Source organism: Lycorma delicatula, chromosome 1 (assembly GCF_047948215.1).
Source record: "Lycorma delicatula isolate Av1 chromosome 1, ASM4794821v1, whole genome shotgun sequence".
Lineage (NCBI taxonomy): Eukaryota > Metazoa > Arthropoda > Insecta > Hemiptera > Fulgoridae > Lycorma > Lycorma delicatula.
The window spans coordinates 176,484,285-176,497,695 of NC_134455.1; positions in this window are offsets into that span (position 1 = coordinate 176,484,285).

Genomic DNA, 13,411 nt, shown 5'->3' on the forward strand with positions numbered 1-13,411 from the left:
ATCTTCACTTGTAAGACAATATACATAAACCAAATCATTTTATTATTGATGCTATTATTATGAAAAAAATAGAATGATTCACTCAGAATTCAACAACACATCAAAAGTGTTTTCTAATCTTGGATCCAAGAGAGTCTATTGCTTGTAAGCAAATAAGAATTGCTTTCATGATTTACTCTAAAATATGTATTAAGTTATTTATAAAATTGAGAAAATTATTTTTCATGGGAAGAGAATACTAGTGATCTTTATAATGTGGTAACTGGGATTTATGATTTTTGGCTCCTTAACTGCTGAGTTACTAGCTAGCCTCCGTTATCTGTGTGCTGAATATTTTTCACAATGCATTAAATTTTACAAGGGATGCTTTAAAAGAAAAACTAAAACTGACTGGGTAGTTATTTTGGCATTTTGGTATATTGTCATAATCAGTAGGAATGCAACTTTCATTGCTGAAAATCATCGTTTTGATTGGTACTGGTTCTTAACTTACTTTATTTTGGGATGGAAGAAACATTCTATCATATCTTTGTCAAAATTTTATTTTCAGCTAAGTTAGATCATTAGCTAGCTAGTCTTAATTTTCAATAGAAAAATCAGAAAAAATCAATATTTAAATGTAATAAGTTGTTTTTGAATTGTTTCATTGTTTTGTGAATTGTGAATCTATTATTGCCTGATTTTGATTGAGTTTTATGAATTACCAATTGTTAAAGCCAACTGTGTTATCTTAAACTTGGAAATTTATTACACTCAAAAATAATGAAGTTAAAATTATGATGAATGTGTGTTGTTCAATACCTTTCTGTAAAGTATTAGGATTGAAATGACTTCTTTCATTTGAAACAATAAGTAGGGAAACAATGATAATACTTAGGAGAAGCAGTACATAATGCCTATCGGCAGCTGATTCAGCTCATTTATAGCATTAAGGATTTAATAAATTAATTTAATAACAGCAATTCTAAGTTTTTCAATATATCACAATAATAATAAAAAGTGATATTTTATACAGATTTTGAGAGTTTAGTATGTAAATCATTTTTTTTTGTTATTTTGTAAAAAAATAAGTAAAATAAATTCATAGAATTACATTCAGTATTTTTTTTCATTACAAAACTTGGTGAATTCAAATTAATTTGGCTGTTATTGGTAGTTCATCTTTGCTATTAGGGAAATGAATGTTAAAAGTTAACTTCTCTTAGTGGTGTAGAACAGTGATTTTGAAAATGGTTGCTATCAAAGCGGTAGATGATGTAAATCAGGCACTGAACATAACATGGTGGATGATTTTATAGTCAAACAATTTGAAATTCAATCATTTTTAATATGATATGTTGATATTTTTAATTAATAATCATAAACATCTTCAGTTGATCTTCAAATCTAATACAGCACTGCATTGCATTTCAGGCAGCATGATTTATTTTTTTTGTTCTTCTAACATGTATCAAAGATTGATTTAAAAATATTTGTATTTAATTGATAGTTTTTTAAAAAAATAGATTATGTCTTCGTTTAAAGCTACTGGCTTTATTGATAATTTTTTATCGCACTTTTTACTTGATTTAAGAAGGTGCTTAAGAAGTGTTTGTTCTTAAAAGTGATAGCAAAAGCAAAATGTTTAGGAATCACTAATAAGAACCTTTTTAAGTCAGCACATAATTTTATAATAATGTATTTGTTAAAATTCTTTAACCCTTTGCGGTCGGATGGCCAGTATAGGTGGCCACAGTCTGCTCTCAGTCAGTTCGGAATATTTATGGCACTAGAAGTGCTCATACCTCGGATGGCCAGCAAGACTGACCACTTACATGTCGTTGTTGGCTCGTCTGACATCTAAACTGCTCTGCCCCACCAGCTCGGAATTGTTTTTCATTCATTCCTAAATATTAACATGGGCATTTAATTTTTAAAAAACGATTCCAATATTTTATATAATTTTTTTATTGACATTAAGAATAGCTTAACATAATTTTGATTAATTTTTACTTTACTGAATATAAGATAATAAAATAATATTTAAAAAGAGACTTTATTATAAGAAAATTGTCCAACTCATTTGTTTTAACTTGCTAGCTAGAGCATGGTTTATTTTTCAGAATGTTATTTTTCAAAGCAATTGCCCATGTGTAGTCCAGCTTGTTTCTGAGAGGTCTTGCAAAAAAAATTTGCTCCATTTTCTTTCTCCTTCAGGTCTTGTCACTGCAAACAGCGAAAACATAAAAAAAAGATCAGGAAACATAGTACACAATTAGTTAAAAGGCTCTCCAATGGTTACAGCACTAATCACAGTATACAAAAGAAATGCACTGTATTTATAGCAATATGTTTTGAGTGGCCAGCACTGCTGGCCATCCGGGTGTTCAGGGGATTTTAACCTGGCCACCACTGCTGGCCATCCAAGCTAGTGGACTAATTTTAAGTACATCATTCGACCACAAAGGGTTAAAAAATCAAAGCTGTGATCAAATCAAATTATCGTTTTGTTGCAAATGATTTAAGAGTATTTAAGATATTTCCAATATTTTATTTCTATAGCTTCAGCAATTAAATAACTACTAACTTTTCTGTATGAAAAAAGAATATTTTTTATAATAATTAATTATAGTAAAAAATAAATTATTTGTGCTTTGAATTTCATGGTTAGTTGTTAATCTTAATTTACTTAATTTTTAGTTTTCTCCTTACATTATCTTTACTAACTACAACTTTTTATGTGATATATATTTTTTATACATGTTATTAATATACCCATTTTAAAAATGTATAGATAAAAATATTTTTTTTGTTCTGTTTGTAACATTTGAATAATTATTGATTATAGAATAATTATTGTATTACATTATTCTTTATTTTTATTGTGCCAGAAGAAATATATAATCTAAACAGTTAACATGTATGCATTTGAGGAATATCATTCTTTAACCTTAATTATTTATATTGTGTGAATGTTTATGTTGTGTGTATTGTTGTAGTAATGCATTCACTTAGTTCCAGATGATTTTGATTCTTTAGAAAAGAAGAAAATGTATGTATTATTTTCACTTTTAAATATAAAGAAATATCATTAAAATAATTGAATCTTCTGTTGTAAGTATGTATCATTTAATTAGATGTTTTCAATTTTATTTTCGAGAGATTGGATCTATGAATTATTAGCCTTTATTTTAATTATTTTAAAATAAGGTAGATAAACAGTATGGAATGCCATTTTTTTTTTTTTTTTTTGTTAATGTAGCAGTAGGGAATATCAGTCTTTATGCAAGTCATTTATAAAAGAAAAAAAAATAAGCAAAGTAGAAATGGATTTTTATAATTGTTTCATAAAAATAATGTATTTTATGATTGTTGATTCAACAAAAAAAAATTATTTTTGTTGAATTGACAATGAAGAAAATTAAATATCATAAGTTAAAAAAAAATATATCAATCATTTCTTTTTTTTAACCTCCAGGACCACCATTAGGTATTACTTAAGAGGATGAGATGAATGACAATTTTTGTAGTGTATGAAAATGCATGCCTGACTGGAATTTGTACCCAGGACCTCTGGACAAAAGGGTATATAATAGTTTTAACCTAAGTTAAAATTACATACATTCCTTATGATTTGAACATTTAAAATAATATTCTTATAAATGGCTTATAATTTAATGTGATAAGTAAAGTTATGTCTTTGAACTTACAGGCAAATATATGTTATTATAATTCCAATATGTATGTTGTTACATATGGAAATAGCAGAAAAGTATCCAGTAAAGTATATATTTTGTTGTTGAATAAAAAAAAAATGTTTTCCCAGTGCGTTAACAAAAAACATTGCTGATTTCACACAATCATAGGTGAAGGATTTGATAAAAAATGTTATAATTTTTTTTTTTTAATAAATCAGGTTTAGATTGGGAATATATAGGTTATTCTGCTTTGTCTAAGCAAAAGTACTTCGTAAATTTTCATGAAGATTGTAAGAGTTAGACAATAACAAAACTCTTTCAGACTTTAAATTTTTAGTAAGTAACACGTTTGTGTCTTGTACAAAAAGACCAATTTTTAGTGTTGGTCATTTTTAGCATACGCATTTAAATAAATATTTAACAATGATGACCCTTATTTACTGTAAAAGCATTCATTATTTTAAATGGAAAAAAATTAAAAACACAAAATAAAATAAAACTTTCATCCTGTGAATTAACTATGAATTAAATAAAAATATTTAACTAAATTAAAAGATAAAAAAAACAATCTTGCATGTAACATCAAACAAATAGTATATATGTGTGCCTTGATGTTTAAAGAATTCTCTCTGGATTAATGCATGATGTCTTCATCAACTTATTCAAAGAAAGGATTAAAAAATGATTGAACACAGCTAAACAATTATTAAGTGATTGAGTTGTCTGTGGAAGTTGGTAATAAGGGAAAATGAAATCAAGCTAAGCTTAGTATGATGTATAACCTTTAGAAATGTTAAAGAACAAAAATCCATGTGATGAATAAACTCAATTTCCATTGTGCTTAACAAAGGAATGAAATATGTATATATATATATATATATATATATTTTTTTTTTTTCATCCTAAATTCTAAGTTTTATATATATATATATATATATATATATTTATATATATATAGTGAAATCTCTTTAAATACGACCAGCCCCAGTTCCAAATGGTTTTGGTCTTTTGTAGAGATTGTTGCCTTTGAGAACATGACTCTACTGTGATGATCTCTAAGGTGGCCTATTGTAGAGGTGGTCACCTCTACAAAAGGCCACACTGAGTGTGGTCATAATAATTTCTCAAAGGTGTGCCAGTGTAGTTATAATAATGCTTGAAAAAGATTTCAAAAATTATTTTTTTTAATAAAACATAATTGGAAGTACAGAAGAAATTCCTTTCATTAAAATTACACAAATTTAGTCAAATGATATACATGTTACTATTAATAAAAAGATAAAACAGGTTCTTAGAACATGATAATAAATTTTGTAAAATGGAAATATGAGTAAATGTCGAATATGAAAGTAAATAATGTAAATGAGGGGTAATTTTATATTTTAAACAAATGAGTGTGTATTGAAAAATACTGTAAATACAAAGTACAGTATTTAACACAAATCTTGTTTACTAACCTCTAAAAACGCTTATTGCTTGAAGTATTGGTTCAGCAAAGTTTGCCTACTTTTGTTTAAAAACTTACTTTGGTAACACAATATGAACTTTGTACAACAAGTTGACAATTTTATTATTATCAAGACGTAATTGTTTTAATTTGTTGACAATTTATAGCATCATCTAAAGGAATAGCCTGGTTTGCTTTTACCTTCTTCCATTTTAGTTTCTTCTGCATCTTTCAAAGTAGAACCATTAGCATGCTTATTCAGAATTTCTTTCTTTTAACATTTTCATCTTCAACCTAGATCTTCAATCTTTTTATTATAGTGAACGTCAATGTCAACACTGATCTGCTGACCTAATTCTACGACTTCATTTTCAGTTTGAATTACAGTTTCTTAATTTATATTTTTTCCCCAGTGAACACAAAACCAATACCACCTTTCTTAAAACACTTTTTTACCATGTTTTTGTTCAGACTGATTTTTTCTTCCTTTCATATTCATTATATCTGACAAAGAAATTTTTTGAATTGTCATGTAAATTTTGAACCAAGTCAATAACTGCTGCAAGAGTCATTATTCGACAGTAATAATGAAATTTAAACAACTGAATTATTCCAAGATCTTAATGGCTGTGTTAAGCTTGGGCTTTGAATCTATCCTGACTAAAATAGTTTGTTTGCTCTATTGTGTTTATTACTCCTACCCTGCATTTCTATTTTTTTATTCAATTAACACAGAAGTTTCAGTTATTAAATTCTGATTTAAGATTGCTCTTGTATTTCTTATAATTTATTTTTTATTTTTGTAAAATTATATTTTTTGATGGCCTTTTCTTAGAAATCCTACTGAGGTATGTTTGACTTATTTTTTAGGGGGTATAATCATCAAAATTTAATAAAGAAAAGAAATAGATTGAGGAAAATATCAGAATGAAATGTATGTAGTTTTTCATTGTTTTAAGCTGCTATGCTCAACACTTAAAATAGATTAGTTTTAATTTTATTGTATAGGCTGTATCACCCCTTCAACTAATGAAAGGGGCAACAGTTACTTGCTTTCAGGAATTATTTCTTTGTTTGGCCTATTTGCATTTACCCTCTCATGTTGTGGTGACCCTACGGTATGATTGTCTGCTTCTCAAATGTAGAGCAGTATGTTTATTTACAGGCAGGCGATACTTGTCTGCAGCACAGTATCTGTATTGGCTCTGTGGTATTTTTTTTTTGGGGTGGTGTTTCTTTTAGACAGTACTACTCCTCGGATACTGATGTTGCCTACTTACAACCACTTTATTTCAGTGGGTTACCCTTTATTGATAGCTGACAATTACATTAACAGTCTTCCTATATCTACAACCTGCAGAAACAAGCATGGATCTACATAGTTATAAAATTCAATTTTATGGTATATTTGAAATTTTTATCTGCCATATAATGGTGTACCCTTCGCTATAAATAAAAGCATTTATCAAGAAATGTTGTTTATTGCCATTGTTTTTTACAAAATTTTTTATATTAAAATCACATGTCCATTTACCTTCTTAAAAAAAAAGTTTGATCCAGTATGGTGGAAATGGATAGGAAGAAGGTATGTATATATATATATATATATATTATTTTTGAAAGAGTGTCATTGCTGAGAATGGAATGAATTCACTTTAGAAACAATGACTGATAGATTCATGTGGTATTCAGTAATTCTCCTAGACAGGTGGCACAGATTTTTTCAGTTAAATTGTGCATCTCTTGTATGTGGCATTGCATATATGTATGCATATGCTACTACATTCTAGACCCTCCACCACCAGGTTGTGGTATATTTTTATTTGGAACCAAAACAAATAGTGGCATCTGAAGATGATGGAACTTAAAGAATTTAAAATGATAAATTAAATTAGTATGATCAAACCACCCCTTGTTGGTTTGATCACACTAATTTTTTTATTTAATTTTTTGTAAGGTTAACATATAGAGAAGGCTCTGTATGTTGAACCTTTACTGAAAGGGGGTGAGCACAACTAAATTCCTGTCTTGATAATTTATTTTCAGTTTTTACAATAAAAGTTAATTCTGTTCCAGATTGGTTATTTTGTTTCAAAAATTGCGCAAAACTGTTAAAGACATGTATGTTAGAATTTTATTTGCAGGTAAGGAACATTTTTTATTTAATACCAGGAAAAATAACATTTACTGTTAATTTCTAGTATGGGTTAAATTTACAATAATTATGTTTATCATAACTTCTCAACTCTATCATCTGACACCTGAAACGTGTGATAATTAGTAAATTGCTGATTTACTAATTAAAAGTTGGTGATTTAATCATTTTTTAAATTGACTTATATTTTTAACTACCTGAATGTTTAAATGAAGTTTTTCTATAAGCTAAATTTACCAAAAAAAAGAATTCAATCTAAAGAGGATATCACATCACTAATAAGAGTTTTATTATATGTAAAAAGAAAAAAAAATACCTTTAGCAGCCTCCAGTGATGAATACACGAAGGTAAATCGAAAACAGATCTTCATTGATTGAGATTATCTAAAGTTCTAAATCATCCACAGTTTTATAATAAAAATGCCTTTGATAGTTTTTGTAAAGAAAAGTTGGATAGCTAAATAAAATACAGATAGACTGTAGGTGTAACCATCAACATGCTGGCTTCAACTGGCCCTGGTTTCAATTTTTAATAAGAGTCTATCATTTTCATTATGCCTCCTATCCTAATAAAAGTAGAGCCCAGTTGATGATATAAAGTAGGCATCTGCATTTTCATTGAATAAATAAAAAAAGTGGTTAGTAGTTTTATTTTTTCTTCACTCACTTATTGTAATTATCAAACAGAATTGAGAAACTTACTATTTCATCAACATCAAAATGATATTAGTAAGGTTGGAGAATTGTTTTTTTTATTTTTATTACCAGTATTTGTAATTGTAGAACTGTGATCCTAGCTGGGAAAATACAAAGCATTATACTGCAACGCCTTTTTTGCTGAAATATTTGGTAAAGTTTTGGTCTGATTTTCTATGTGAATTCAAATTTGCTTAATAAAGCTAGTCTCTACTCATGGCATTTTTAACTATAAGAAATACCCTTTTACAATTTTTATGTGGATGTATTTTTTTATTTGTGGTTACAGGTCTAATAATTAAAGGTTTTTTTCACCTACAGTGTCTATTCATGAATTTTTATTTCAGTATCATTGCACGAGTAGAAAATAAGAAGGTATAATCATCACATTTTAATAAAACTTCAACTATTTATATTTGTGAAACTGGTACTTACCATATCAGTTATTAGAGACTACGGTATTTACCACATAGGAAATTGCTGGCTCACAAATTTTAAAATGAGCTGAACATGATTTAACTCCAACCTATAAAGTGTATGGATTTAGTACAAAGAAAATAGATTGTGTAGGCAACATTGAGACTGATGTAATTTAGTTTAGGTAGATAGATAGTGCCAGTCAGAATAAAGTCTGTCATTATTATCTTTCGTTTTGAAAGTTGTTTGAAAACTAAAATGAACATAATACATTGAATTCTAACCTATGCTCATTTCTGACCACCCTATCAGTATTTAATATTAATTTAAAGGTGATATGTAGTTGAGTTTTAATAATGGTCTGATTGGAGAATTTTGGTTTTGCTGGTTTACAAATTTCCAGAGTGAATTTAATTCTATATGCTCTAAAACAAATTGTTAAAGTACGTTCCAATGTAAATAAACTCTTTTTGGGAGGGAGGTTTAAAGTTTTAGTTTCTTTTTTTCACTTTTGATCAATAAATTCAATTTTGTAAAAGGTTACATATGATTCTGGGATTCATTTTACTCATGACTCTTATTTATACATCACACTAACTTTGTGAATAAGTCATTTGATAATCATTAAGTTTCCTTTACAGCTGATACAGGTTTATGTAGATATCACCCGTAGGTAACTGCATCCTGTATGTGGATTGTTTAATAAAATAATGTATTAATTGTAAAAGTGTAGCAGATAAAATTTGATTCTCTCTCATCCTGTGCTCTTGTTTTAAATGGATGAATAATTAATAATTAAATTTACTAATTAGCATTATTGTATTAATATGAAGTATTTTTAAAAAAAGCTACCTTAAAGTATATGCATCTATCTTAAAGTATATGTATCTTGTAGAATTGAATATTGCTAACATTTCAGTGTGTTTGGCATGTCATTGTGTAATACTTCATTTAAATCAGTTAAGATGGTGACTTAAGCGAAGTTAGTGCTTAACTTATCTAAAACACTTGTTATGAAAATAGCAATTTCAGGCAAAACATGTGTTGTGTGAAGTTGCGTATAATTTATTTTATGTATTGTCCTGTTTCTTTACAAACACAGCTCAATCATCAACAGATCAGTATAAAACTGTATTACAGTTGTGCCATTGCATTACTTAAATATTTACTCATATATTCATTAAACTATTTTGTTAGTCAAGATATATCTTCTGTTTTATATATATTATATCATAATAAATTTTAAAATTTAGCATTTGTCAGGTTAATAATTTACATTCTTTAATATTGAAAATGATTAAAGAGGAAGCAAAAATGAAAATGATAATGATGACTAAATTTGCTTGAAGATTTATGTATAAAAATATGAATTGCAGTTTCAATACTAATACAACCCATACAAGAAAATATGCCCCATACAGTTTCTTTATCATATATCTTTCTTATTAATTGCAGTAGAAATAAAAATTAACATACATTTTTTATTCACAACATAGATGTGAACATATTTATACCATTTAGTTCATTTACTTCAAATTCTATTCTTATTTAAAATTAATTTTTTACTTATCAAATTATCAAAATTAAAAAAACGAATGTTGAGATTTAATTACTTATTAATTCAAGGAAATTATTGATTAAAAGTAGTAAAATATCTATTGTAATAAAAACATGCCCTAAAAAGAATCAAAAAAATTGTTTGTATTTTGAAAAATATTGAATATTAAACTTAAGATTAATTTTGTATTAAAGTTTTATTTGTAAGTTTTTTTATATGCAGTCATAGGTGCTCAATATGCCCTCCTTGGGATGCATGGCATATGACCACATGTTAGTTGAATTCGTAATTCAACTATTGAACATCGATCCTATTGTATCGACCCGTACCTCCTGGAATTGACTGATCAGCGGCTTCAACTACCGCAGAAGAAGAATTCCCTGCCAGGCCATCTAACAGGAGCTCGTCCAGTTCTCGAGCAAAAACTCGAAGCCTGGCCGCAAGAATATTAGAACAATTGTGCCAATCCGCCCGCCTGTGCAGAAAGCGCCCCTACTGAACAGGGACGTACCCCCCTAACGAAATCGCGCAGCCCACCTACGCAATCAAAAACTATTAGCCGATCATCACTCGCGCAATCGTCGACTACAGACCAGTTCTGAATGCTACCAGGGATGTCCCATCACGGAAGGCCATCCCCCTTCAACTGCGCCAGCGAAAGTAGACAATTCGCCAGCAACTCTAAAGACTTCAAAATTATGCTGCGCGATGAAACCTTTGGTTAACTCACCGCCATCATTCGTGATCCTGCTGTGCTAAAGAGGCGATTTGGCGTTCGCAACAGAACCTATAAGAATCGGACAACCTACTACTAACCTAACAATCCTATCCCATCTTTCCAACTGCTGTTCAGTGAGATCCCTATAAAAGTACGAACTAACAACGAGTAGGTCCAAACCATCCACAGCAAGCTTGACAATGACGTGAGGCGTGTCAGAGGCTTGCCGTATGAGACGCTATCTAAAGACTTCCTGCACAGTACGGCGGATTTACTGTCACCAACGAAAAACTTCTTCCAACCTGGGAAACCTGGAAGATCACTCTTGATCACGTACAGGGTTTGTAGAAGAACAATATAGAGGCTCCGTTTTTCGACAACTTCACCTAACTCAACTTTGACTTCATAGGCAACCTGGACATTTAGTTGACCGAAACTAACCATCGAGAGTGTTGAAGTAAATCTCAACCGCCGTCTTGTAACATCCACACTCCTTACTATTTACGGAGTGCCTATGACTCTTGCGCAACCTTTTTCATTCAGTTAACGCAAGTTGGAGCCTCTTTTTTCTGCGGACAATCGTCACGCTTGTGGCCTTCCTCACCACAATGCGCAGACCGACGTATATTTACCGAATTTGGCCTGAGGCTGAGGCGACTACATTTGAAGCATCGTTGCACGTCAAGGTATTCTTGACGTGGCAGGATGCGAAATCCAAAAAGACCCTACCCTCGGACAGAAACGTCTGGAAGAGACCATCGCCTGACTCGAACAGGCGATGGTCTAATTAAAGTGCTTTATTAAAGCACTTTAATTTTATTAATAATTTTGTTCTTCTTTATCTCTTGTGTTATCTAAACTACATATCCCATGTATTAATAAATAAAAAAGCTAATAAGTGATCAAATATAGTTAAGTAATTTATCTTATTTAGTTACAACTTTATTTGCTGTCTTTTAGTAAGGAGATTTTACGACAAATTACAACAGTTGAACGAAGAAACTTTTAGTGAAATAATGAAAAAGTGAACTTAAAAAAAATTGTGTTTAAAAAATAAAACTAATGAAATTAATTGCTTCAAAATACCCAAGCAATGACATAACTCAATTAGGTAGCTTACATTCATTCTGTTGATCAATTTATCTTATCTCTGTAATTCTGCAGCTGCATTACAATAAATGTATTGAAGAGTAAGCCTATTTTGTTTGAGAATTGAATTTAGGGGGCTTAATTTCATTGTGAAAAACAAGAATTCACTATTACATGAATTTTATTTTGTAGCTGAAAAAGAAGAAAAAGAATTACTTGTTAATCCTAACTGCGGAGTAAAAATAATATGTGATTTTATTAAAAGCAAGACAGCTACTCCTAAAGAATGTATGTATTCATTTTTAGAAAATAAGTTTTTATAAGTTAAATAAGTGTTTTTCACTGCTGTATGGTAATGTTGTTACAAGTAATCTAGTTTTAGTAAAGAAGTGCTACAGATTTAGAATTGCATTGTCTGTACTATCAACTGGTATAATCTTAATACCTAAAATGTGGCAAAATCTTTTTAAAATTTCTCTTGGTGCTTTTAACTTTAGTGATCCATGGGAAATGGTTTGATTAAATCTGGCTTTAACTGTATTTAATCCTTTTTTATCCTCTTCTAATTTTCAGGATGCTATTCTCTAAGCTTTTTTAGATGTTGCAGAAATATTAGGATGTAAGGAGATGTTGTGCTACATTATTATAACATATCAGAAGAAATTTTAATTAATTATTTATTTATCTGAGTTTCTGTATTTCACAGATTACCAATTAAGATATTACATTACAGATATATTCTAAGAGTAAAGCAATTTAAATAGATCTGGAGAGAGTAATCATATCCAATAAAAATAACAATTATCTAGCTTTTATGCTCAAAAACCTTTTTGGTGTGCTTTTAATACTTCATGCATGTTTATTTGTCTTCATGGATTAGTTTGGAGGATTTATTTTATGATTACATGCCTTTCCTGTCATTAACAAAAAAAAAGGTATTTGCTGTATCTGAATGAAGTAAATTAACATTTTTTTTTATATTTGCAAACTACTCTTTGTATCAAATGAGTGGTAACCAGTGTGTTCATATGGTTGATGTTTATGGCCAAGATTAGTTTCTGTATGTTCTTTATTTAATTTTTTATGACCTGATTATTCCACAACAAATAATAATTAGCTCTAGAGAAAAATTTTGTGGCACTGCAGATCATTTCCAAGTATTAGCTATTATTATTGTATTATGAAGAATCTGAGAACCTACCAATTAAGACTAGATGAATTTGTCAATTGCTGTTCAATGTAAACATGACACAAAATTAACTTTTTTTGATTAACTGAAAAAATTAAAAAGTTAAACAAGTTTTTGTTTAATCTAAAAGTGAATAAATCTGACTTAGAACTAATTTTTTTGAAGAGTAATTTAAATGTTGTCTTGTTTAATAGGATGTTAAGAGAAACAGTAACCTAGATGTATGTATAAAAAATAATTTCTCTTAATAATGAAATTAAAAAAAAAAAAAATAGTTTCTTTGAGAAACTGCAAGTAAATAAATTTACAATTAAACTAAATATTGTTGTTAATAGTACCATCTAAAATCATATGAAAGCTGCTAGAGAAATTTCATTATGTCAGACCTTTAAGGAATTAATATCAAAAGTAAATCTGAATAGTTTAGTTGGGAGATCCCTCTTTTGTGAGGAAGGAAAATCATTT